At 40.7% G+C, this 25543-nt stretch overlaps 1 protein-coding gene across 9 annotated transcripts in view; it reads right to left on the reverse strand.

Moving 5' to 3' along the window:
- The window catches only part of ST3GAL3 (ST3 beta-galactoside alpha-2,3-sialyltransferase 3), a 237435-nt gene that overhangs the window by 181591 nt on the left and 30301 nt on the right, over nt 1-25543 (reverse strand). The window contains exon 1 of one of the 9 annotated variants that reach the window (XM_044442706.1): nt 19215-19788. The exons of the other annotated variants lie outside the window; for them this stretch is intronic. The gene's annotated coding sequence lies outside the window, so the exon portion shown is untranslated. Of the gene's footprint in view, nt 1-19214; nt 19789-25543 lie in introns of those variants that run through there. 9 annotated transcript variants of the gene reach the window in all.

Raw genomic sequence — 25543 nt, forward strand, 5'->3', positions numbered from 1 at the left:
TAGAGTTGACCTTTTAAAAATAATAAATCAATGTATATGAAATATTATACTAACTTACTGTTCCAGAAATGTTTGTGTCTTGTTTGCACACATAAATAGTTCTGTATATTTCACTGGTCCAAAATCATGAAAATAATGAAATGCAGACACTTCATATCAACAGTAATTTACTATGCAAGTCTGATTTTTCAATGTGAAATGTGGTCGTCTCACACAAAAAAATTGCCAAAATCACAATCAACTGATTACTACTACTGATATTATGTCAGTTAGACAGCAATTAGCCCATAGTGAAGCATGGAAACCATAGAAAAGGCCATTATTTGTTATCATGGTTTCTAAAAGACAAATGTACCATGCTGAAATACCACCACAGGGTTCAGATTATAAAACTGACCATCCTACACAAGAAACCACCATGCCTTGTTGTGTCATGCAAACCTGCCCATTAACAAATGTCCATTCTTATCATAGCTGGTAATCACCATAATAACTAATGGTTTGTTGTAGGGCTTGTTTCACCCATGGTTGTCATCTCATCTGACATGGGATGACATGACTCATCATGGGTCAAAACCCACAACGATCAAGCCATTTGGAAAGAACAACCACTCCCACTGTTGCCAAGTGCCCAGCCAGAAAGCAGGGCTGACAGCACTTGCATGCAGCTGTCAGAGATGTCCCTGATTTCTGCTCCACAACCCCATTGTAGGATTAGTAGCATGGAGCAGAGATGCCATCTTGACCTTCTGCTGGAAAGAAGACCTTTCCTGCAACAAGCAGTGGTGCCAGATCTGCTTCATGCCCTTGCTCTATACTCTGGAGCAGGAGATGGTGTTGACATCTCCATTCCACACTACCACTGCAAAGAGGCTCTCCTGTCTTCTCCATTTAACTTCAAGAACCAGGTCTGTTTTACACAATAGGGACACTCTCACAGCTGTGACAAGCCAGAATTGGCTTGTGATCACAGCTGTCAAAAAGAGATGCCTCATTCCTTCCTGCAGTGTCCTTTGGGAAACCTCTGGGTGGAAGCAGTGGGGAGGAGAGGGAAGGTAGAAAGGCGTGTACAATGAGCCCAATCATTATGGGTGCTTGACACTTACTGGAAACCCACTGTGGTGACTTGCCACTTTGAGTTGCTCTTACTGGAGAACCTGTTCAAATTCTCCTAATTCTTATCAGGTTCAATCCAGTGGGCTGTTTGGTAGGATCATGGGAGGGTAAATCAGAGCATGAGGACAATCTTCCTCATGTGCCATTTTCCCCATAGAATTCAGGGTCCTTCCCCACCACCCCACATATTCACACAACCCAAACCCACCTGTTCTTTCTCCTTCTCAGGTAATATGAGGTAAGCAGCAGTATTTCCCCACCCCCTCTTAACTTTCTAAATCAGTTGTGATGCAAAAGGGAAAGAGAGATTTACTGACAGGTCTTAACATAACTGTCACTGCTTTCACTGTGACAGTTATAATTACAAAAACATAAGCATACATGCACAAAAATATCACAGCGTTGCAGCTATTTTCACTGTAGTCAAGAAGGATTACTGGAACATGTTCTCTCTGGAGTTACAACTGGTCTCCACTCTCTGTACATTCAGGAATAAAGTCAAAGACACATCTTTTTAATTTGGTGTTCTAAATTGTTGTTATGGATTTTACGGTTGCTGCTAACACTTCATTACCCTTGTTTATTATTTTTGTTTCCTGGATTTTTGTAAACTGTGTTGGTTGGACCCAAAAAGCTAGCACAGAAACACAGGTATAATTATTATGGTTATGATGATGGGACAACTTTAAAAAAAAAACAGTGACAACCCTTTCTCTGCAGTTGCACAATTGTAACAGCCCAGACAACTTTACAAGGAAGCATGCTGAAAATTATCTTAACAGGTAGTTTGTTATCTATATCTACATAGGATTCTGCCCAATTTATGAGGGAGGCCTGCCACTACAACGGCACACAAATATCCTTTTAAGACATTAGAACCTTTCTAATGTCAGAACTGAAGAAGGGAGACTGGTGCTGATCGTACGTGAACACATGAATGAAACTTCAGTCTGTTTGCTTGTCCAATTGATAGAAGAAAGGGGCCCACAGTTCATTTTTATTCCCTTTACAGTAACAAGATCCAGCAACAGGAAACATCTGATTGTAAAAGCCATTTCCAATACATTCTGGATTTTCTACTTTAATAAGCTACCTCCTTAAAATAAGATTGCTTTACACAGTCTTACTTTGTGTGTGTTTCACTACATTAGAAATTTACACCCATGGACCACAAAAGTTGAAGGTGTATTTGTAGGGCCTGCCTAAGAAACGTATGTACCTTCATTTATCTCTAAAATAATGTTTATTTTTAAGGTACATGGAGAGATAATAACCAGAAAGTTTACAAAGATGTAGAGTTGATAAGTCTTGCCTAACTAAACCACTAAATCATATGTTTATGTCAAAAATACTATAACTCTTGTACTGTGGAAAAAAGAAACAGCATAGAAGTGATCCACAGGAACTCTGGTTTCCTCCACTTCCACACTAACACAGAGAGGGACACTATTTCATTGCTGAAAGCAATGCTGCTTAAGCCACTACCCTGGGAACAAAGGGCCTCCTTTGAAGGAGAAAGGAAGAGGTTGTGGCAAGGTTTTTGCTTTATCAAAAATTGTGAAGGGCATTCAAGCAGATCCTAAAGGCCCTAAAGGGAGCCAGAGAAATAAAGCTGGTTTATATTGTCCATTTTCATTAATTTTTATGGATTTTAGAATCTATAAATAAGATAAAACTGAGAATTCCAGATTGATACCTCAAAAATTATGATCTGATTTGCAAAAGCCATCACTTCACTTCTCATATTTCTAGATAGACAGGTTAAACACACACGTGTGGACATGTGAAAGCCCATCCTTGTGTCCATGGAGAAAAACCCCATAGACTGTTTTCCAGATTTTTGTACAGCCTGAGCCCCCGCTCCATCCTTGCTCAAAATACCCACATAAACAAAATACTCACATTTCAAATTGGTTGCCACCTTCACTTACTCTTTGTGGAAGTGTGTTCAGAACTTCTGAAAACTGATCAGCAGTAAATTTGGCACTATGCCTGCAAAGGCAAGGCTTGCTGGCTGCCTAGGCTTCCAATCATACTTACGAAGGCAGCAAAGGGAAAGATGACAACGGTATTTTATAACTTAAAGTAAGATTTGTCATTGCCTTGGTTTCCCCATGCCAATTATTCCAAGTCAGGTTTGTGTTAGTGACATTTTAAGAGCACAAATGATTTCTGATGCATTTTAAAGGTAAGTCATAGCAATTTATAGAAGAATAAAATATAATTATTTGAGCAACTAGAACATTGTTTAAAAATGGTATCAATATGTGTGTGTAGAAAAGCATATGGAGTGAATAAAATTAACATGCCAACTTTCACACTGAAAAGAGTGTTCATCAAGGGCACCTCCTCAAACTGGAGAGAGATAACAAGTAGGGTATCAAAGGGTCCAGTTATTGGCCCAATGCTCTTCAACACTTTTATTAATGATTTGAATGAGGGAAGATAGGGAATGATTATCATATTTGCAGAAGATAGAAAAAAACAGAAGACAGGCACAAAATTCAAGGTGATCTTGATACATTGGTGCACTGGGCTGAAAACAACAGAATGAAATTCAATAGGGACAAATGCCAAGTTCTGCACCTGGGAAAGAGAAAACCAACCGCATTGTTACAAGATGAGGAATATTTGGCTCAACAGTACTGCAAGTGAGGAGGAATTGTTGTGGATCACAAGCTGAGTATCAGTCAACAGTGTGATGTGACTGCAAAAAGGGCAAATACAAATGCTTCTATGCATCACTTCCAAATCATGTGAAGTACTAGGTCCTCATTACTCAGCACTGGTTAGGCCTCATCTGGAGTACAGTATCCAGTACTGGGCAACAAAGTTTAAGAAAGATGCAGAGCAGTTGGAATGGTTCAAAGGAGAGCAACAAGGATGATCCAAGGACTGGAAACAAAGCCCTATAAGGAAAGATTGGATGAACTGGGCATGTTTACCCTCGAGAAGACTGAGGGGAGACACAATAGCACTCTACAAGTACTTGAAAGGCTGTCACAAGGAAAGAGGACAGGATCTCTTCTCAATCACTCCGGAGTACAGGACACAGAATAACAGGTTCAGGTTACCAGAAGCTAGATTCCAGCTGAACATCAGGGAGAATTTCTTGACTGTCAGGGAAGTGGAACCAATTACTTAGAGCAGCCTTCCCCAACTTTGTGTCTTCCAAACATGTCTGGACTACAACACCCAGAATTTCAAGTCAATGAATGGGAATTCTGGGAGTTGTGGTCCAAGTGCCTCTGAAGGCCACCAAGTTGGGGAAGGCTGACCTAGAGAGGTTGTGAGCTATCTCATGCTGGAGGCATTCATGATGCAACTGGACAGCCATCTGAGAGGGATGGTTTAACCTGGAATCCTGCACTGAGCAGGGGGTTGGATCCAATGGCCCTCCCTACTGTTTGATGATTATATGAAGATCTGTGCCATAAATACATTACATGTAAACCCAAAGGGAGGAGAAGAAGTAACCCCCCACAAAGTACAAAAACAGAACAAACCAAAACACCCTAAAACAGTATTTTAATTGCTCATTATGAATCAGACCAAATTTTCTTAAACCAAAGCAAAGATCAGCATTTCCAAAATCAAGACTCTTCTCAGAAAGACAATAACGTTCATAAATTTCTGAGAAAGGAAGTGGGTGGCAAAAATGTAAAACCCTAAAAACAACAACAACATCTGCCTCCATTGCTTAGAATTGTCAGTAATTTCATTGTGACAGCTTTACACAGATAAGGCTTGCCTGTCTCAGTTCTACTGACAACAGAAGAGAGCAGAAGAAAGATTAAACTAAACTATCTAGTGACTAAGAGCTCTTCCAGACAAGCTTTCACTGTAAAGCGGTAGTGCCCCATGTCCCTCTTCATTACAAGGGCCTGAACAAGACAGTTATTCAATGAAAGCTGACACTAAACAGACTCAGTCAAAGCTTCTGGTTTTACACTCCTGCCTTTATGACTGCAGGCCTTGGCTGGAAAACTCACAATGGCTGTAATTCTGGATTATCAGTCCAGAAATGTTTTGGGCCCTTGGCTGCCTTATATGATCACTGACCTGAGTTTTCAAAGAATATGCATTGTAGAGAAACATGGCATAAAGTATCTATATAAAAGCATCATATTTTATCACAGAGAGATTAGGCTTGTCCTTCTATAAACCCTGTGACGTTCAGTATAGCAAAGCAAAGCAGCTTCAGAAAAAAAGCCATATGCATTTTAGAAATGAGATAGTATAACTTCAGGGCCAATAGTCTATGAACTGCCTTCCTCTTTTCAGGGGTATCTGACCAAGATTCTGAACTTGAAAGCTGTAAAACTGAGAAACCCAACTGGAGATTTGATGAGAGGTCAAGAAACTCAAATGAGAGAAATTTCCAGCAAATGGGAGAATGATCTCAAAGCAGTAAAGGATCTGCTTCATGGGAAAAACTTGGACATTTCAATAATCCAGAGATCAGGCTCTGAGAGTTACCAGTCAGCTTTATATAGAGAACGCGTGGCCATGAAACCTATTAAAATGAGAGCAGATGACAAGGAAACAGACCATTCCAGCCCCAGACAAATAGAGCTGGAACATTTTCAAAAAGGAAATCATTATTTGCACCATACCACCAAACCATAAAAGGCCTTGTAAATGAGCACTTGGGAACGTTATGATCTAGTGAGAAAAGCAATAGTCCATGATGTTCAGAATTGTAAATGAAGAAAAATGTTTTCTGAGGTCATAAAAAGGAGGGTTACATCAAATATCTAGAAACTGAGTCAAAACCTACTAAGGCTTTTCTAAATCAGCTGTTATCCACTTATACCCCAATTGGGGTAAGGTTCTGCCTTACTTTATAGTAACGACAAACAACCTAACTAACAGCAGTATTAATAAGAAGCTCTAATACAGCAGAGATTTGCAGTAGCATGTGGTCTGCATGGAGACTGAACAAGAAATCCAAACGGGAAAGAGGTGTGACAGGCTTGCTGTTCCTACCTGCTTCCTCACAGCTGGGGCAAACCTTGCAATTAAAGTCACACATTTGCCTCTACTGTTACCACAAAAAGAAGATCTATGAAGGCAAGGGCTTCACCAAAGATGCTGAAGAGAGCATTTGAATAAACCTAAGAATACTGAAAGTTCTCTATCATCTGATAAACACATTGACAAAGCTTATCTTGTGGTACTGCATACACCTTCAATTTCTTTAGCCATGCCATTAATAGTCCCTTGCAAGCAGGAAATGTTCACACAGTTAATTCAGGAGTTCATAGAATCATAGAATTGTAGAATAGTAGAGTTGGATGGGGCCATGATGGCTGTTGCAGGAAACCAAATTACACCACCCCACTCAGATGGCTGCCCAGTTTCACCTTGAATGTTTCCACCACCTCTCTAGGCAGCTGGTTCCACTGTCATATCACTCTGACAGTGAGGAAGCTTTTCCTGATGTCCCTTCTGAATCTAGGCTGTCACAACTTAAATTGATTATTCCATGTCCCACACTCTGGCATCAGTGAGAAAAGATCTTGACCTTCCTCTTTGTGACAGCCTTTAAGGTACTTATGGAGGGATATCGTGTCTCCCCTCAGTTTGCTCTTCTCAAGGCCGAACATGCCCAGTCCTTTCAGTCTCTCCTCATAGAGCAGCATTTCTAAAACCTGGTTCATTTTTGTTGCCCTCCTATGGACTCTTTCTAATTTTCCTGCATCTTTCTTAAATCTTGGTGCCCAGAACTGGACACAGTATTCCAGTTGACTAGTGGAAGTATAGAGGAACTACTGCTACTCATGATTTGGAAGTAATACTTTTGTTAATGCATCCCAAAATAGCATTTGCCCTTTGGGCGGCTGTATTGCATTATTGGCTCATGTTTAGCCAATTGTCCACAATTACTCTGAGATCTTTTTCTTTTTTTTCAGTTCTGTTGAACCACACATTCCCCATCCCGTATCAATGCATTTGGTTTCTATTTCCTAGGTGGAGGACTTGGCACTTGTCCTTACTGAATCTCATTCTGTTGCTTTCAGCCCAGTGTTCAAGTTCATCAAGATTGCCTTGGACTGTCATTCTGTCTTCTAGGATGTTTGCTATTCCACCCAGTTTTGTATCATCTGCAAATATGATTATCTTTGTTCTTGTTCAATGTTGCAAGAAGCAGACCTGAGCAAGTCTCATAGTCATTTTTTCCCTAGTATTTCTTGGAATATTTTCACCCACCTGCTACTCCGGCCTCTGATACCAGATATCTTGGACTTATAGGTTTGATGAACTTTACAACTACTTCAGTTTTACAGCTATTTCTATCACCAGACCACCTCATAAATTGCAATGCTATTTTATCAATCTTGTTATTATGAAGTAGTTGCCCTCCCTCTTCAATTTAATTCTCCTTGACAAATTTCTATAGCTAAAGATGTCTGACTCTACTCTGCCCTCCATTCCACTTCTGCAATTCATCCCTTTTTAGGGGTGGAGGACATGAATATAATACTGTTCAGTAACAAAATGTAGTTCTAAATTTATATAAAGGAGATAAGGAGTAAAGAAACAACTGGGAGGTGTGCTGGACATTAAATTAAAGAGGGAAGAATACTGACCATTAAGATCAAATATAATCCTGAATAAATGTTTCCAAACTATTCTAACTGGTCATGTTGACAGTTTTCAGAACTCTAAATCTACAATCACAATCATTCACTATCATTTACAATATTTTAAAATCTATGAAACAAGGAGAATTCACAAAGGCTGCCATATTATACCCACTTATCTATAAGTAAGCTGCAACAAACTCAGTGGGATTTCTTAGTAAATATTTGTAGGATTTAACTGTTAACCTTTCAAAACAAAGCCTATCAGACAGGTTGGATATGGACATCTCATGCACAGCTCTCCTTGTTTATTAGACTGACATAGGTGTGTACAGGTGGCACATAAAGGAGAATGGAAGCATCACCCATTCCATCTTTTTTATTTTGATTCCAAACTTTTTCCAAATAAGAAGGCCATGCCTACTCTTTTGCATCAGGAAATTACCACATTTGTGATGAGAGTTTTTAAATCAGTTAGTGGTTTTAGTGACGATTAGGGCAAAGAAAGAAAGGGTGCATATATTAGAGCCAACAGACATACAGAAGTGCAAGTATAGAAACCATGAGGGGGCATCAGGTAACTGTGTATGGCATTGGTCACACTAGATTCACTATGCTCAACTGAGATATTTCATAGACTTGACATGTATTTTCACAGTTTTTGAATCATTATAGGAGCTAGAGAAGAATGTAACATTTTTATTAAGTCAGAGGAAAGCTGAAGGAGTATTTACAAGGCAATCTTTGATGAAAAGTTATCACCCGGAAGCAAGTTTTGCCTTAATAAAAGCAAAGCTACGTGGTACAATTGAAAGTTAACAGCATCATGAACATCACTTTGGTCCCTAGAGAAGTTCAAGATACAATTTTTAGCTTGCAATTTTTACCATCAGCCCTAACCAGCACACACAATAGTGAGGAACGATGAGAGCTGTAGGGACAAAACCTCCGGAGAACCACAAGTCACCCACTCCTGCTACAAAATAATGTTATTATACTCTGTATAAGAGCACTTCAGATCCAAGTACACAAGCACTGTACAGAAGAGTGAAGTTCAATGTAACCAATAAGAGGAGGAAGGCAGCAACTGGGGACAAGGCACCTAGTCCCACATTGAAGACAATCAAAACAGTGGACACAAGCAAGGTACAATTCTAGCTGGCAAGCAGAATAGACACAGAACGTTAAGAGGAGGATGGAAGATTCCCACACAATCAGTTCTGTTCCATGATCCACTGTTCACCTTAAGCCACCAGAAGTTCATCAATTCTACTGAAAGCACTATGCCTCTTGAAAGGGAAGCCTCCCTTAAAAATAGAAAGCTGCACTGCATTATTTGTGAGCCAACTTTATGGAACCATATGGGAACTGACTTCCAAGCTAGAAGAAGGGAATGGAAAGGCTCCAGCAACACTGACAGGGGTCGTAGCAGTCCATGGACTGGAATTCCTTCAAGCCCCACTCCCAAACACCGTAATTTTTCACAGGTTTCAGCTTGTCATCAGTGGATCCAAATGCACAACAGTCTATGGCAACAGTGCCCCCTGCAGGCCAAAGGAATCAACAGCTGAACAACTGCTTGCTCTTACAAAACATCCATTTCTCACAGAGCACTTCCTCCCGCACAGATACCCCGAGGATAACATCAGCAGGAATTAATTTCTTGTAAGTAAGCTGAAATCATTCCTGATCTGAGCACATTTATTCAACTGACACTCAGAAAACTGAGTAGGCTTTTTACCACACCACATGTGTTACCTAATGCCAGGATGTTTGTATTATCAGCAATGACTATGTATGTAGCCCCTGTTAATAGCAGGGTTGTCACTATCAGTACTTTTCTGCACTTACCAGAGGAGTAGCTTTGATAGTCTGGTGCAGCAATGCGCACTGCACATGATTAAGTGGACAGTGTCCATGTAGACTTATGTCAGAACACCTCTGTTAACCTTTAGAGTACAACAAGACTCTTTGTCATTTTTTCTACATTTAATTTCCTTCTGACCTTACTATTTGAATTCCTTTCCCCCCAAACCCCATTGTATTATATTATATATACATACTATTCAAACCCTCAGCAACTTATCAGGAATCTGATGAACTACACAAAAGCTCATGGCAGTATACCTTTGTCAGTCTTAAAGATACCACAAGACTTTTCATTGTTCTTAAATATTCTAAGTATGTTTATGTGAATTTTTAAAATCCTTTTTAATGGGTTAACTTTGCCCTACTCCCAAAAAAGCTTCTGAAGAGTTGAAATGTTAGAGCTATATAACATATCACACCTGCTTTAACTATCATTTCTGATAGAAAAGCATGCTACAAATCAAAAGTTACAGCAGCAAACATATTTTCTATCATATATACATGTGACAAAAAGATGTAGCTAACTATCCAACCCCCTGGCAAAAGACCTGTATTTTGCAAGGCCTGCTAAATATTCATTTGCTTTGGTGCTGATATAATCTTTAGAGAGAGCCAGAGTTTCATACTACAAGCTAATCCGGATGGTTTGTATATTATGACAGCAGTCTCCTGATAGTTAACTTTTTCTAGCATACAAAAACCAACCAACCAAATATATTTATAGTTATATAGTGATGAACATTACAATTATATACTTACATCACAATATAAATGTTTAATTTCATGCATTCCTACCAGACATGTATGGCTGTATTAAAGACATGAGGATGATCTATTAAAATTGTATGGAAACATGAGAAAAAAGAGGAGGGAAAAGTAGTTGTCTATCAATGCAATCTTACACATGTTTACCAGCAATGTGGATTTTCCAGAAAAAAGGAGAACTGGAAAATTTTCCAATGCTCTAAATAATATCTGATTTAGCAGGTTTCTTTGACTCATTCCCCCCCATACACATTCCCCCTCAATATGCATATAAAATTATTGCATATTTAGCAAATGGAAATAAAAATGAAATCCATGTCCATTATATATGTAGCATAAATATATTCAAAGTTTTTCCAATAGCTACAAAATATTAACTGAAATATCTCCTTAAGGGGGAATTAACCACATGATAACATCTAAATATTATTTCCAAACACATTCAAAGCTTTATGTGGAGGTTATTTTACGCAAAATTGGTAAAAGTGTGAAGGCAACAGCATATCATTCCTTATGTTTGTTTATATTTAACAAAAATGATCACACTTGAAAGAACACATCGTTTTTAGGAAACTTACCCAAAAAGGGCTGATATATTTTTTATCAAAAGTTTAATGTTCTTTTGCTGATATAGCACCTTCAGTTTCATTTTTCTCACGTGAAGTTGAGAAAAATCTGATTCAGAACTAGTTGAACACTCCAGTTCACTTAAGGATAGATTTGGGTCTGAGGCACAGGCTGGAGAACCCTAGAAGGACGGTGCCACTGAATTCATGTCCTGCTTGGATTTCATGCATAACTAGTTAGCCGCTTTGTGCACTAGATGGACTCATGGTCGGATCTAGCACAAATCTTCTTATGTCCTTATGTTCTTAAGTGAAATAAACAGTAATTACTGTCTTAGCTTCAGTTTACCTTCAGGTTATGATTGAAGAATGATGGCGATAGAGGGCCAAAACTCCGTGTACAGGTCTGGTCCGGACCCAATCTGGAGCCAAAGGCACTGGGCACAGGAGCAATATGCTGTGGCACATTTTTCAGTTTCTCCACAGTCAACTGAGCACTAGGATTTGTCAATGTTTTAAAATAATTTAAAGAAATTCACATCCTATATTTAGCCATAATAGACTGATTGCAGTACAACAGTCCAGACAACTATGCATAAAATAGACATATGGTGTGGAAAATTTTCCATGGAAAAACACAGCTCTGGAAAATTTTCCACCCCACATCACTGATTTTACTCACTGTGTAGAATGGAGCAAGTTAGCTTTTTTACCAATAAGTAAGTATACACAGAATTACATATTATAGGTATTTACAAATTAAAGTTTATGCTCAAAGCACATATTTTAATCTTTGCTTGCCAAATCTACTCCTATTAGTTTTCATTATCAATAAGGTATTTTTGCCTAAGGAATAGTAAATAAACTCTAGTGAACAGACATTTAAGTTATTCATTTGGGACAGTGATTCAAACTCATGCCAATAATTGTTTAATACTAAATGAGTCCATATGACAAATATTTGTTTAGCTAAGCTCATTTGCAGCAAAATCTAAACTACATTTGAGGATGATGCAGAAAGGGAAAACTAGAACCAAATGCTTAGTCCATGCAATACTTAAAACACTAATTGGAAGACCTACAGAATAAAACAACCCAGATGGAGGGGAGAAAGAGAAGAAATAAGCAAATTTATTTCTTTTTGTTTCAATTATTTCTAGCATAAATGCTCCCAAGGATATATAGTTCCAGGGTGCAGGGGTAAATTAACTAGTTGGGATGACTCTGAATTTATTTAAACAGGTAAGCAACACAATTGACCCACTGCAGCCCTATTTGCCTATATGTCTCAGGAATCATGTTGCGAATTATTACAATATACAGTGCATTCAAAGACTTTCTTCCATGTGCACAGGTTGATATGGGAACTGAACATCATACTATCAGTAGATTGGGGAGAAAGGCACAATGGGAAAACATGGGACTGGAATGTAAATGCATCCATCATCCAGAAAGCCCTCTTAAAGGCCCATGCCAAATTTAAACAATCAACTTCTGGCCAACAGTCAGACTAGAATCACCCTACATTCAAAAAAGTGGTCTATAACTAAAGAACTCTGCTTATTGCAGTCCTACAATAAATGAAAAATTTGCAGCTGGGATCCTGGTATCCCCAAGTGCATGGCTAATGAACAGCATAACTGTGTAAGTGCCAATCTTAAATTAACATATTCTATTCTAAGTTCTTTTCTGAAATGCCTCCTAATTCTCATTGCTAAAATACATTTCACAAAGCTGTAATATCTTTCATTCTGCATTTTTAAAGAATTTTTTTGGCCTGATACGTAACTCACTCTTGAGTCTGATATATGTTTCATGTGCCATGGCAGCAATTTCTGATTGTTTAACCCAGGAATTGCAGAGATGAATAGAACATTCTTGTCATGACTGCTTTTACTTAACACCCCAGGAATTCCCCTTTCCTATGTTGTTTCATGACATGTTAACAATTGTGGATTGTTTATAAGTTAAAAACCCCAAAGTTAACCCAACATTGCCCACAGTTCATTCTTGGGTTAACTTCAAGTTGTTTGACCCATAAACAACCCAGAATTTCCAGGATCACACATCATGAAACAATCTAGGAAGTTCCTAGGTTGTTAATTAAAGGTATAAATTATGAACATGCACCATGTATGCTCTGCTTGTCCCCACAACCCAGCGATTACCATCATGGTGTATAACTTGGGCCTCCATGTTACTGAATACAGATGATCATATCCAACAAAAGTATGAAAGAAAAGCAAGCTTTAAGTAATACAGCTCAGAACAAAATATATGTAAACCAGGTGGCAGCAAGTGAGAAATATCACTAGTGATTTCAGTTTACTACCCGCATCCAGATGTAACAACAATGAAGGATGTTGATTAAGCCAACAGACAGTCCACAGACTAGGGCCAGACAACTTGGGCCAGACAATTCTCTGTTCTGTTCAGTTTTAAAACTTTGAAACTGAAGGGTGAAGTCTGTGCCATTCAACTAATATCCAATCTTTGTTTCACTCTTACCTAAACAAATTCCACAAAATGGTTATTCATAGTAATATTAAACAAACAATTACTACTTAATGTTTAGAAACTGATTGGATAACTTTAATTGACTTAGCTTTCTATAAGCCAGCCAATTTCCGTACCTCAAAGGACATTCAAAGCCCATTTGAAACAGGCCAAAGTAAAGAGGCTCTGAAACCCAATACTAAGATAATTTATTTGAACTCCAAATTCTGAAGGGTTCAAAATCAAGGAGAATGACAGTGGATTTCTGTAAAATGAAACCTTACAGGATTATACAATATTTAGGAAATAAACGAATACAAGCCATATTTGCAGATATGGCAGAGGTGGATTGATGGCGGGGGGAGGGAAGAATCCTAAAACAAGCAAACTGGGGAAACCCAAATCTGTAGTTATAAAACATATACACACATACAGATATTCTGCATAGAATCTAATCAATCTGTCATAAAGCCCTAATCTACAGGATTGGGAACAGGACAAATGGGAGACTATTAAAATCCATACTGTCATTTCATCCAGAAAAAGAATCCAACTTCAATATTCCAAACAGCAAGTTGGTGATGGAAACTGAGCAATATGAACTATACAATTCCACCAATGCTGGAAGAAATAAGTCCATAAGTTAATGCCTAAAATGAATTTTATCACAAACATGGTGTAGTGAAGTAAATAACTGGCTGAATGGAGTGAGCAATTACCTTTGCATATTTTAAAAAGTTAGCTTTGATCAAAGGAAAAAAATCTGATCTGAAATGGCCAGCAGATGAACTGTGATCCCATTAGAAATACATCTTGAATGCAATTCCTTATAACAGAAGAAGGGGATCTAGTGCCCTCCACATGTTTTGGATAAAAATTTCCATCAACCCTAACCATTGAGCATTCTGGATGATGGTTGGTGGGAATTGTAGTGCAGAATGGGAAATACCGATGCTCATCTCCTCTGTCCCCCACCAGTATTTATATTTTTTAGCTTTCTGATGTGCTAAAAGGAGGCAAAGATGAGTTCCAATTAGTATAGCTTGAGAAAGTTGACAGGGTGCTTGGACAAGTTCATGCAGTCACATCTGTACTGGATCCTTGCCCCTCTTAGCCAATTAAAAGTAGCAAGGAGGAAAGTGTTAGTTGGTTGAGGGAAGTGATTAATGCCTTTTAATAAGATGGTGTGGTCTCTTGCCACTTGAAGCAGGTAGTGATGAGGCCCTCTCAGGACCCAAAAGATAACTTTAGGCCACATGGCAAACATCCCTTTCCTGGGCAAAGAGTACGTAGCAACCAACCAGCTCCAGCTACCCTTTGATAAAACTGATTTTCTGGATCAGCCTTCAGACATTTTTTTAGCATGGAAATGACTTTGGTCACTCTATACAATAACTTATGCAGGAAAAAAGACAAGGCAAACGTGTCTCGATTGGTTCTTCCTGGACCTCTGGGCAACTTTTGACACTATTGACCAGAGTTGGGAGTGGGGAAACTGCATGGCTGGGGTTCAGCTCCTACTTGGATATCTGGCTCCAGAAGATGGTGCTCTAGGGATCTTGCTCTGCCACTTGAATTCCCCAGTGTGGGGTTCCTCAGGGGTTGGTTTTATCCACCATGCTATTTAACATCTATATGAAACCACTGAGTAGGGTCATTCAGAGTTTTGGAGTCTGATGTCATCAGTATGCCAGTGCAGTTTGATTGTTCCTTTTCATCTTCAACAGGTAAGGCTGTGGATGTGTTAAACCGGTGTCTGGCTACAGTGATGGAATGGCTGAGGGCAAACAAACTGAAGCTCAATCCAGACACTATTGAGATGCTGTTAGTGCTGGGACTTCTGCCCAGGAAAAGGAACCCAACCTGTTCTAGGTGGGGTCACACCACCCTTGAAGAAGCAGTTTGGGGGTTATCTTTGAGTTCTCTTGGTCACTTGAGGCCCAAGCGGCACCTGTGGCTCAGCTATGCCCTTAGATGGACAGAGAGCCTGCTGTAAGTAATCTCTAAACTAGATTACTGAAATGCACTACGTAGGGCTCCCCTTGCAGAGTGTTCAGAAGCTGCAGCTTGTGCAAAATACAGCAGCCAGATTAATAACAGGCTCTAGACAGTATGAATGCATGACACCAATTCTGGCTGGCTTGCATTGGCTGCTGTATGCTTACAAGACCAATTCAAGGTGTTGGTTTTAGCCTATAAAGTCTTTCATGGCTTGGGACCACACTACTTGATGGAACACCTCTCTCGACTACACTCTGCCTGAATACTATGATCAAGATCTGGGGGCTGCCTCTGACTGCCACCTCCAATGGAGTTTCTATATGGTGACAAGAAAGAAAGCCTTTTCAGTGGTGGCCCTCCAGTTATGGAATGAATGCTCCACTGAGGCCCTCCTGGCACAATTTTAGTATCTTTTCAGTGTCAGGTTAAGATAATCCTCTACCACAAGGCATTTTATTAGTTTACTATTTTATCAGGACTTTCTTAGCTGCTTAAACACATCTTATAATTTACTTTGTATAAGCTATTTCAGCCTCTATATAGTAGTTTTATTTTTTGTATAGTAACCTTTTATGATTCATTATTGCTTTTGTATATTGTATTTTTATGTGTAGTTGTAAACTAACCAGAGATGTTCAGTGATTGAGCAGTGCAGAAATAAATAAAACCTGGAATATTTAAAAATAATCCTGAAAAGAACCTGAGAGTCAAGTAGCAGTTTTCAAAAGAGCACCATGATTTTTTTTAATGCAAACAATCAGAGTGCAAGGAAAGCAATAATACAGCAAAACAAGCACTTGGGAAAACAATGCATTTCATAAGGTACAATTTTGAATTTCAATGACAGAAGAGAATTAGGGAAGAACAGAATTAAGAAAAAGAAGTCTACTGCCCTCAAGTGGTTAACAAATACTACTTTAAGAAACAAAACTATGCCCAAAGATTGAGCTATGTTCTTTAGACCACAGGCTTTGCAAGACTGCTTAGCATGAATACTATTCAACCTTTACACACTGTGGTCTGCACTCCACAGTTCTGCAAGAACACAGAAAAGGTATCAGTTTTCATTCATGAAAGGATCATCTTTCACTTACGAAACTGCACCCACCCATTTCTAATCCTAATGACTATGAGCATAAGCTTGAGAATGTCCAGCTGTAAATGAAGAAATGGTTAAATGTACACAGTCCAAGCTCAAAGGCATGTTGGCTAGAATGGCTGTGAAGAAATTAGGTCACTAAAAAGTGAATTTCCAGGTACCTGACCATGGCGACTATTTTTAATGAAGAGATGAAAGCCACCTCCTAAATCCTACCCTGAAGGTAGCTGGCAGCTCTACAACATATATGCGAAAGCTTTAAAATAGCTGAACTATTATTCTTTATTTTCACCAAACAGTTTAATGTTTCAAAAGAAAGGGAAAGGAACGGTTAGTTCTAAAATTTAAATCAACCATGACAGCACATAGTTCACAATGAAACAACACTTTCGGGGGGGGGGGACGTGTGCACATGCAGAGAGAGAGAGAGAGAGAGAGAGAGAGAGAGCGCACGCGCACGCTACAATTAAAAATCATTTTAAAGAATTAATCAGCTATACCCTACGGAGAATTAGTTCAGAATTATTCACATTTCCTGTAAGAGTAGAAATGCAATTAGAACCAACCAACCATACAACATAAGCAAGGCTTAGCCAGCCTTTTGGGACAGTGTAATCACTTCCAACAAATAACCCCTCTTACTAGTAACAAGCTAATATGAAAAAGAATTTAAGTGCTGAATTCCAAGTAGCAAAACCTTGCTATGAAATCAAGTTTGCTTAATACATTACTCTGAGAAGTCAGTAGACAGAAATTTCAATTCCCAAGCTCCTCTTTTGGATATTTTATACAAGCTGCCCTTCAAGGAAAGAGCTCAAAGGCAAAGATCATGGCTGAGATTCAGAGAGTTTCTTCTGTGAGCAAAAGGCACTTCATGCAAGTTTGAGGGGAAGAAGGAGAGGAGACACCCAGAAAAACAGGAATTTATTATATTAAAGTGTATTTATTTTTACATGCTCAAACTTCAGTCACCTTCAGAGTACTCTCCGTTGGATGCAAAACACTTATCAAGATGTTTTTTCCACTGCTCAAAACAGGTTTTGAACTCATCGATTTTGATGCCTTTTAGTGCTTCTGCTGTTTTTTGTTTCACCTCAAAGGCAAGATGTTTCCCTTTGAGGACTTTTTTCACCCAGGGAAACAAAAAGAAAGTTTCATGGGCTGAGATTGGGTGAATAGGGAGAGGTGGAACACAAGGGTGATGCTGCTTTGATCAAAAACAGCTGAACACTCAGCTGAACAAAATTTCACCACTGCGCATTGTGTAAATCAGCCATCACGAAATAGGCAAACACATTGAAAGAGTCTCCAAAGAAACATTCACTGAAGCCGAACGCAGCCACTCACAACCACCCAACTGGGTACCCTGATGCAGATGGGTTCCTAGAACACTCACCTAGCAGGGAAGCCTGTATTACAAGGGGCCCACTCTCCAGAAGATAATTCCTGGGTTTTTTGGGTCCCCCCTCGTATATCCCTCTAGTCCCAGTCTTCCACAAAACTTCCAACACCAATTCAGGAGGTGCCATCACATTCGGGAAGGCAGAAAGCCTTGACACCTGGGCAGAACTCCTCTCATTTACCTACCAATGTTCTGCAGGTTTCGCGCTATGTGTGATCTGTGTTTTCCCACCAACTTTCAGGTCTCTTTAAGGATCATATTGAACTTTTCCCTATTCTTCTTCTAGATGCTTGCTCACTGTCTTGTCTTATTCTGATAAGGCTTGTGGATGCATCTGGACTAGAGTTGATATTTAAGAACCCTGAGATATCTTCCTTTCTTCTTTTACCATGCTGCTAATCTAATCTCTTGTAAACCAACCACAGCATATGGAAATTGGGCAGTATATAAAAATCAAAATAATGATAAAGAGGTTAGCACTGAAGCACAAGGCTGGAGTACAGAGATGTTTGTTTGTTTGTTTGTTTGTTTGTTTGTTTAGCGGGCTTATATGCCGCCCCATTCGCCTAAGCCTCGGGGCGGCTTACAAATAAATAAATATCATTAATACAATAAAGTACAATTGGAGACATCCTGGCCAAAGTTGTTAAAATCAATAAATAAAATCAACAATTAAAATGCCGTTTAAATAAAAAGGTCTTGGCCTGGTGCTGAAAAGCAAATAACAATGGCGCCAGGCGGACCTCTCTGGGGAGTGCATTCCATAGGTTGGGCGTCACCGCACATAGAGTGCATTACAGAAGTCTAGTCGGGAAGTTACCAATGCGTGAGTCACTGTCGCCAGGCAGTCGTTCTCTAGGTAGGGACGCAGCTGGTGAATCAGCTGAAGCTGAAAGAAAGCACTCCTCGCCACCGCTGTTACTTGAGCTTCCAGCAAAAGCTCTGGATCGAGGAGCACTCCCAAGCTGCGGACCTTGTCCTTCAGAGGGAGTGCAACCCCATTCAGGACAAGGTCAAGGTCCCCTTCCCCAAAGTCCGAACCACCTACCAACAAGACCTCCATCTTGTCTGGATTAAGCTTCAGTTATATCGGCCTAAGTAACAAATATTTACTCTACTTAAAAACAAACACTTTGTTTTGAGAAAAAAGAAACTTGGTCTATACTTTTTAAATACAGCTCTGGTCTCTATTAAGGTATGGGGTCTTAGACCTTTTGTCATGTCTATCGACTACTTGAACTTATCCCTTCTCTTTCTTTTTTCCCCTGTTTCTTTTGGTGCAGATTCTCCTATCTAATAAAGGACCACAATACCTTATGTATGATCATGATGCATACATTTCCTCCCCAGAGCCAGGATACCTAACCAACTTGTGTGAGGAGGATTTTCTTAGGTGCTTCCTATAAAAAGATAAAAAGTCATTATTTTCTCTCTGTAACACTGATTCAGTCCTCCCCTATCCTTTGACAGGTGATTCTAGCCTATGTTATCCAACATTGTATCCAAGGTATCCAATATTGCTGGATACAATTTTCAGTTAATAATGAATGCATTGGGGAAAATATACTATCACATGCCACAGGGCAGAATTAAAGGAAGGGAGTACTTTCCGTATGTGATGGAGATGGGAAAGGTTCATTAACAGAGCAAAACTACCAGCCTTCTTCAAGAGGAGGCGCACAGAGCACAAGGTCTCATAAATCACCTGCCAGAGCTTGCAAATCCTGGGAAGGAAATGCATGAGCCTAACATGAGGTTAGATCACATTTGTTATGATATTATTATTATTATTATAACATTTCTATGCCGCCCCTTGCCGAAGCCTCGGGGCGGCTTACAACACAATAAAATACATTGAAATACAATAGCACATAGCACATAATAAATTACCATTAAATACAAAAATACAAAAAAATACATTGAGTTACAAACATAATATAAAATTAAAATTATCAGTATAAAATAAGTAAATAAATAATATAGGAGGAGAAAAGAGAAGGAAGAAGAAGTTGCCCTGGACAGATCATATATTTTAACAATTAAAATGATGTTTAAATAAAAAGGTCTTTACCTGGCGCCGAAAAACCAGTAACGACGGTGCCAGGCGGACCTCTTTGGGGAGTGAATTCCATAGGTTGGGTGCCACCGCAGAGAAAACCCTCCTCCGAGTATTTACTCTCCTAATTTCTTTCATGGAGGGTTCCCGGAGAAGGGACTCTCCCGCAGATCTCAAAGGGCGGTCGGGCATATACGGACGTAAGCACTCGTTCAGGTAGCCCGGACCCAAGCCGTTTAGGACTTTATAGGTCATAATCAACACCTTGAATTGGGCCCGGGCTTCAATGGGCAGCCAGTGAAGCTGATGGAGGACTGGAGTCATGTGAGCATAACGCCCCGTCCCCGTCAGCAACCTGGCAGCTCTATTTTGCACCAATTGAAGTGTTCGGACCGTCTTCAGGGGAAGCCCCACGTAAAGCACGTTACAGAAGTCTAGGCGGGAAGTCACCAGCGCGTGTGTCACCGTCGCCAGGCAGTCAAACTCCAGGTAGGGGCGCAGCTGATTAATCAGCCGAAGCTGAAGGAAGGCGCTCCTTGCCACCGCTGTCACCTGAGCTTCCAAAGAAAGCTCCAGGTCGAGGAGTACTCCTAAGCTGCGGACCTTATCCCTAAGAGGGAGTGTTGCACCATTCAGGACCAGGTCAACTCCACCTTCTCCGAAGCCCGATCCGCCAACCAACAGGACCTCTGTCTTGTCTGGGTTGAGTTTCAGTTTATTGGCCCTCATCCAGCCCATTACCTCAGCCAAGCACCGGTTCAGCACAGCCACTGCCTCACCTGGATTAGTGGAAAACGAGAGGTAGAGCTGGGTATCATCAGCGTACTGATGATTCCGCAGCCCACACCTCCTGATGACCTCTCCCAGCGGTTTCATGTAGATGTTGAATAGCAAGGGGGACAAAATGGACCCCTGTGGTACTCCATGGCAAAGCTGCCATGGCGCAGAGCCATAGTCCCCCAACACCACCTTCTGGAATCGGTCGTTGAGATAGGAGCAGAACCATTGCAAAGCAGTGCCTCCAACCCCCAATCCCGCTAGCCTATCCAGAAGGATACCATGGTCGATGGTATCGAAGGCCGCCAAGAGGTCCAGAAGAACCAACAGGGATGCACTCCCCCTGTCCTTCTCCCTGCACAGGTCATCGTACAGGGCGACCAAGGCAGATTCAGTACTGTACCCGGGTCTGAATAGGGGATCCTTATAGTAAGTAAAATAATATTTAACCCTAAAATAGCTGAACAAATATTAGAGCAGCACCATGTAATAAAGTGAACCATGAAGTTTAAAATGACCAAAATGTTAATATATTGTTAGCATAATAAAATGCAATGAAGACAACTGTAGAGGCACAGTTAGAAAGTGACAGCATTACTTTAGAGGCACAGTCGGTATACTGAGCATGGAGACAGAGCATCTCCTTTCTGAGGTTTAAAATCAGCTATTTTTGTCATAATCTTTTCCCCCCTTTCCTTTCCTTTAGCAGGTTGAGGTTCTAATCCATGGTGCCTGGTTATCACTGCTGCAACCCTCACCTAACAGGTCCTGTTCAGCAGCAGTTTGATCTTGTGTTGATGCAATTAATCATTTATCCTTTGTCTCTGCTGTGTGCCCTGTTTTGCTGCTACAAACTCAATTCTCTGAAAGCTCTTTTAAAATCATCCACTGAAATCACCCAAGATTGGTCAGCTCTTATTGAAGTACTAAGTCAGGGTTGTTCAGGTATCATAGTTCTCTTGCTCATTCTCTTGACTGTGCTTAAAAATCTACTTCTGGAGCCGGAGATCTTAGGTTGCCATTGTCATTCTTGCTTTTTAAATCCGCAAAGTGCCCAGAGAGCCCATGGGCTATGGGGCAGTATATAAGTGTAATAAATAAATATACTTTTCTGTACCATGTCCCTACATTTTCTACACTTGCAGTCCAACATTCTCGTAACAAAGAAACCCAATGCATAGTGAAAGAAATGTGCGATCCTCCACATTTGGGCTTACTGTATGATGTACTAGCTGTGCTAACTGGATGCTTTTGGGGGTGTTACTTCCAAAACCACCTCCCGTTCTCAGAAACTGGGGGATTTAGTGAGTAAAGTGAATTTAAGACTACATGTTAAGAAACTGTACAATGTGAAAGAACTTTTCCTCCTCAGCTTCAGAACTACATATCCTATCAACAAATCAATGCCCACTGGTTGCTTTCCCTCTATACTACTATGAGCTACTCTGATTGAACCTGAAAGACTGAGGAGTTTATAGTGAATCTCTGCCCTCTTTGCCTTTTGGAAAGTGTAACTCCTTCTGGGTGTTCTTGTCCTTCTGTTTTACTCTTCACAAAATATCCACTAATCTTCCTTTTTATCTGCATCAGCATCTTTTTGATGTTAACTAGCATGTGGAGACTTAACCCTATTGAGTTATTTTACTTTAAAAACAGAACCAATAAGCATATTGAAAAAAAAAAGAATTAAAACAATACTTGGAGTTTGATAGTCTAGATGCCCTATTACTAGAAACTATATTGGACACAGTGGAGGCCATGATCCAAATGCTGCAAGTTAAGCATAGTAAACACACACACTGGTTCACAAGAGGCAGCTGTGAACGTTGATATGAAATATAACAAGTCAGGCAGTAAAAATGCATACAGTGAGCTAGAAATAAAAAGAAATGGAATGAATGTATTAGAGCAAGGATGGGCAGCCACAAAAGGCCTGGGGGACATTTATGCACACCCCCATGTACTGCACTCATGTCAACTCTACCATGAGGAATTCCACAGTACATCTGCAAAAGAAATCTCAGCCACTAACAACTACAGAGACTTTGGTAGGTCAAAAGTAGCTTGTTTTCAAGCTACATTTGACCTATTTGCTACTCCATAGAAGGCACAGCATAGTAAAAAGGTCATATTTCATTTCAGAACAAGTTAAATTCGATCAGTTCATCACTCAGTAGCAGCAAATGTGTGGGTTTCCACTGCCACACTGACAGAGCAGTTGGGGACACTGGAGATACAAACCATATGTGGTCTACAAGTCACATGTTAACCACTCCTGCATCAGATACTGGGCATATCTATACATGCCATGTGATAGGTCAAAGATACTATGAGTTCCAAAACCAATATTGAGATTAGAGAGCTTAAGAACAGAGAGCTGAAGAAGATCCTTATAAATAGGCCATTACAAATAATGGAGGAAAAAACTTAATAAAGTCTAGATATCCATAGGATATTTTTCAGAGTACCAGCTGCAGTCAGAGCTACAACTCCAAAGTCCAAGTGTCCTTTCCCCCACCCTTCAGCCAGCACCAAAAGATGTTCTGGGGATGGGAGGTGAATGGGACAGGCCCTGCCTTCATACATCATATGCTGGCTGCACCTTGCATTCCTTCCCACCTGCTCCGAGGCTAACACTTGGGCAGCTGAAATTTACCATCTGTGTGTGTTTGCCAGGATCTGAGCAACTCCAGGGCTCCATCTAGTGGCCAAACCCAGCACAACTACAACAGGACTTGTGGGATTGGTCCCTGACCCTGCTGGAGCTCTCAGTCCCCTGATGAGTGCCAGCTGGGAATCCTGGCATTTGCCAAGGCCCACACTACATTCTGCCATGAACCCCAAAGCGGCCGGTGTCATTCAAGCCTTACAAGCACAGGAGGCAGTCTTGCATCTACACTGTTTCCTTCTGCAGTGAAGATGCAGTCCCTTCCTGCTCTGGACCCTTACTAGGATACTTCTCGTGTGAACAGAAGGCTATACAGAACTTCTGTGGTCTCATAACCAGTGTAGATTCCTATTTCAAATATGCTCTGAGGCATACCCAACAGAATCATGTCACCCCATTGATGGGCCTCTTTTCAGCCCCCCTTTGGAAGCCAACAGCACCATGCTAGGAAACCTGACCAGTTTCACATAGGCCCTTGGGGAGAGTGGAGGCAATCCTCACCTCTACATTCCTCCTGCTATGCACAGGATAACCATAATTCTCCAAGCTGGGAGGGTTAAAGGCAGCTTCATTGTTTGTAGCATCTACAGCTGTGCTGGCTAGCAAAAGAAATGTAATTGCACTAACAGTGATAGACTCCAACCAGAACAGGTTCATCAGAAACAGACATTTTCTGCAACATAACAAAGAAGCCAGGTCACACAAACAGAAAGCACAAATAGTTCTGCCATGAGCTGCACAAGCCAACTTTAGCTGGATCCTCCTCTTATGCACAATTCAGAACTTAGTTGCTTCTAGCATAACTTCATTTGCACTAGTGGGATGACACAGGTGGATAATTGTAACTGTTTTTGCAGTCAGAGACTGCAAAAACAGGGGAAGGAATCTCAAAGAGAAGACAAGCGCAAAATGTAGCTGGTGAGCTATGTTCCTCTTGGAACTCTGCTACACAAACATACACTTCTAATAAAAAAGTGTGCCACTTAGCCAGTGTCACTGCATACTACTATAAGAAAAACATAATTCATACTCTGTTGCACAGTTGATACTTTTAGGGATATACATGCATATCTTAAGCTTCTGCAAAATGTTTTTACTACCAACTGTTTACAATCTGGATTGCAAAAACTGTGTTTTAAATTCTGCAGGTTGGTCAAAGACTTTTGTGGATAAATAACCTAACTACTAGAAAAGTAATCTTCAAAAAAGAGCTAAAGGAGATGCCAAAAACACAGTGAAATGCCAAAAAAGTAATTGGCACAAAATGCTTAAAGTGTGCTGGAGTACCAGCAGGATCCCTGAAGACTTCAAGACAAAGTATTTTTTCAGGACTTTCAGTTCAGATTATCTCACACTGATGCTTGCCAGAAATTGAAGTAAAACCAGAATCTATCACCAGCAGTCAAACTCTTGCTCTTGCATTTAATTTCTGTTCCCATGGAAACAGACAGACTGGAGAGAAAAAGAAATGAACCCAGTATTTTCGTGCCACCAGACTATCTTTGCAATACAACCATTGTAGAAAAGCCACTGGTAAGAGCAGAAAGAAATGAGTACAGTGTGAGTATGGTTCAGCAAGAAGCTGACACAATCTGAAATCTACCGTATTTTTCGCTCTATAAGACACACTTTCCCCCCCTCAAAAGTAGGGGGAAATGTCTGTGCGTCTTAAAGAGCGAATGTGTGTGTGCCCGATGCCCGGGATGCTGCTGGCCCGCTTGCACCACGTGGCACCACCTGGCCGGCACGCGCTCGGTGCGCGCTGCTCCACCCACCCCGGCGCAGGTGAGAGCTGTGCCGCTCAGGGAGAGCAGTGCGGAGGAGGAGGAGCCATGGGCTTTAACCCGCCGGCTGCATGGAGAGATGGACTGCTCACCCCCACTGCCCGGGAAGACCTGCCGCCGCCGCCCCGCCATCTGGAAGACCACCACCGGCACGCTGCCGGCCTGGCTGCACCACACCTGGCTGGCACGTGCTCGGCGCGTCCTGCTCCACCCCCCTCCTCCGGTGCAGGTGAGAGCTGTTAATCACAGGTCAGTGTGTGTTTTCAAATGGCAACCCGTCTTTTAATGAAGCCCATGGCGAAGTGATGGAGAATGTGCCTGTGATTATCAGGAAGCTTTCCATGGATCCCTCCTCTA

Source organism: Varanus komodoensis, unplaced genomic scaffold, assembly GCF_004798865.1.
Source record: "Varanus komodoensis strain SLA01 unplaced genomic scaffold, ASM479886v1 scaffold1, whole genome shotgun sequence".
Taxonomy (NCBI): Eukaryota; Metazoa; Chordata; class Lepidosauria; order Squamata; family Varanidae; genus Varanus; species Varanus komodoensis.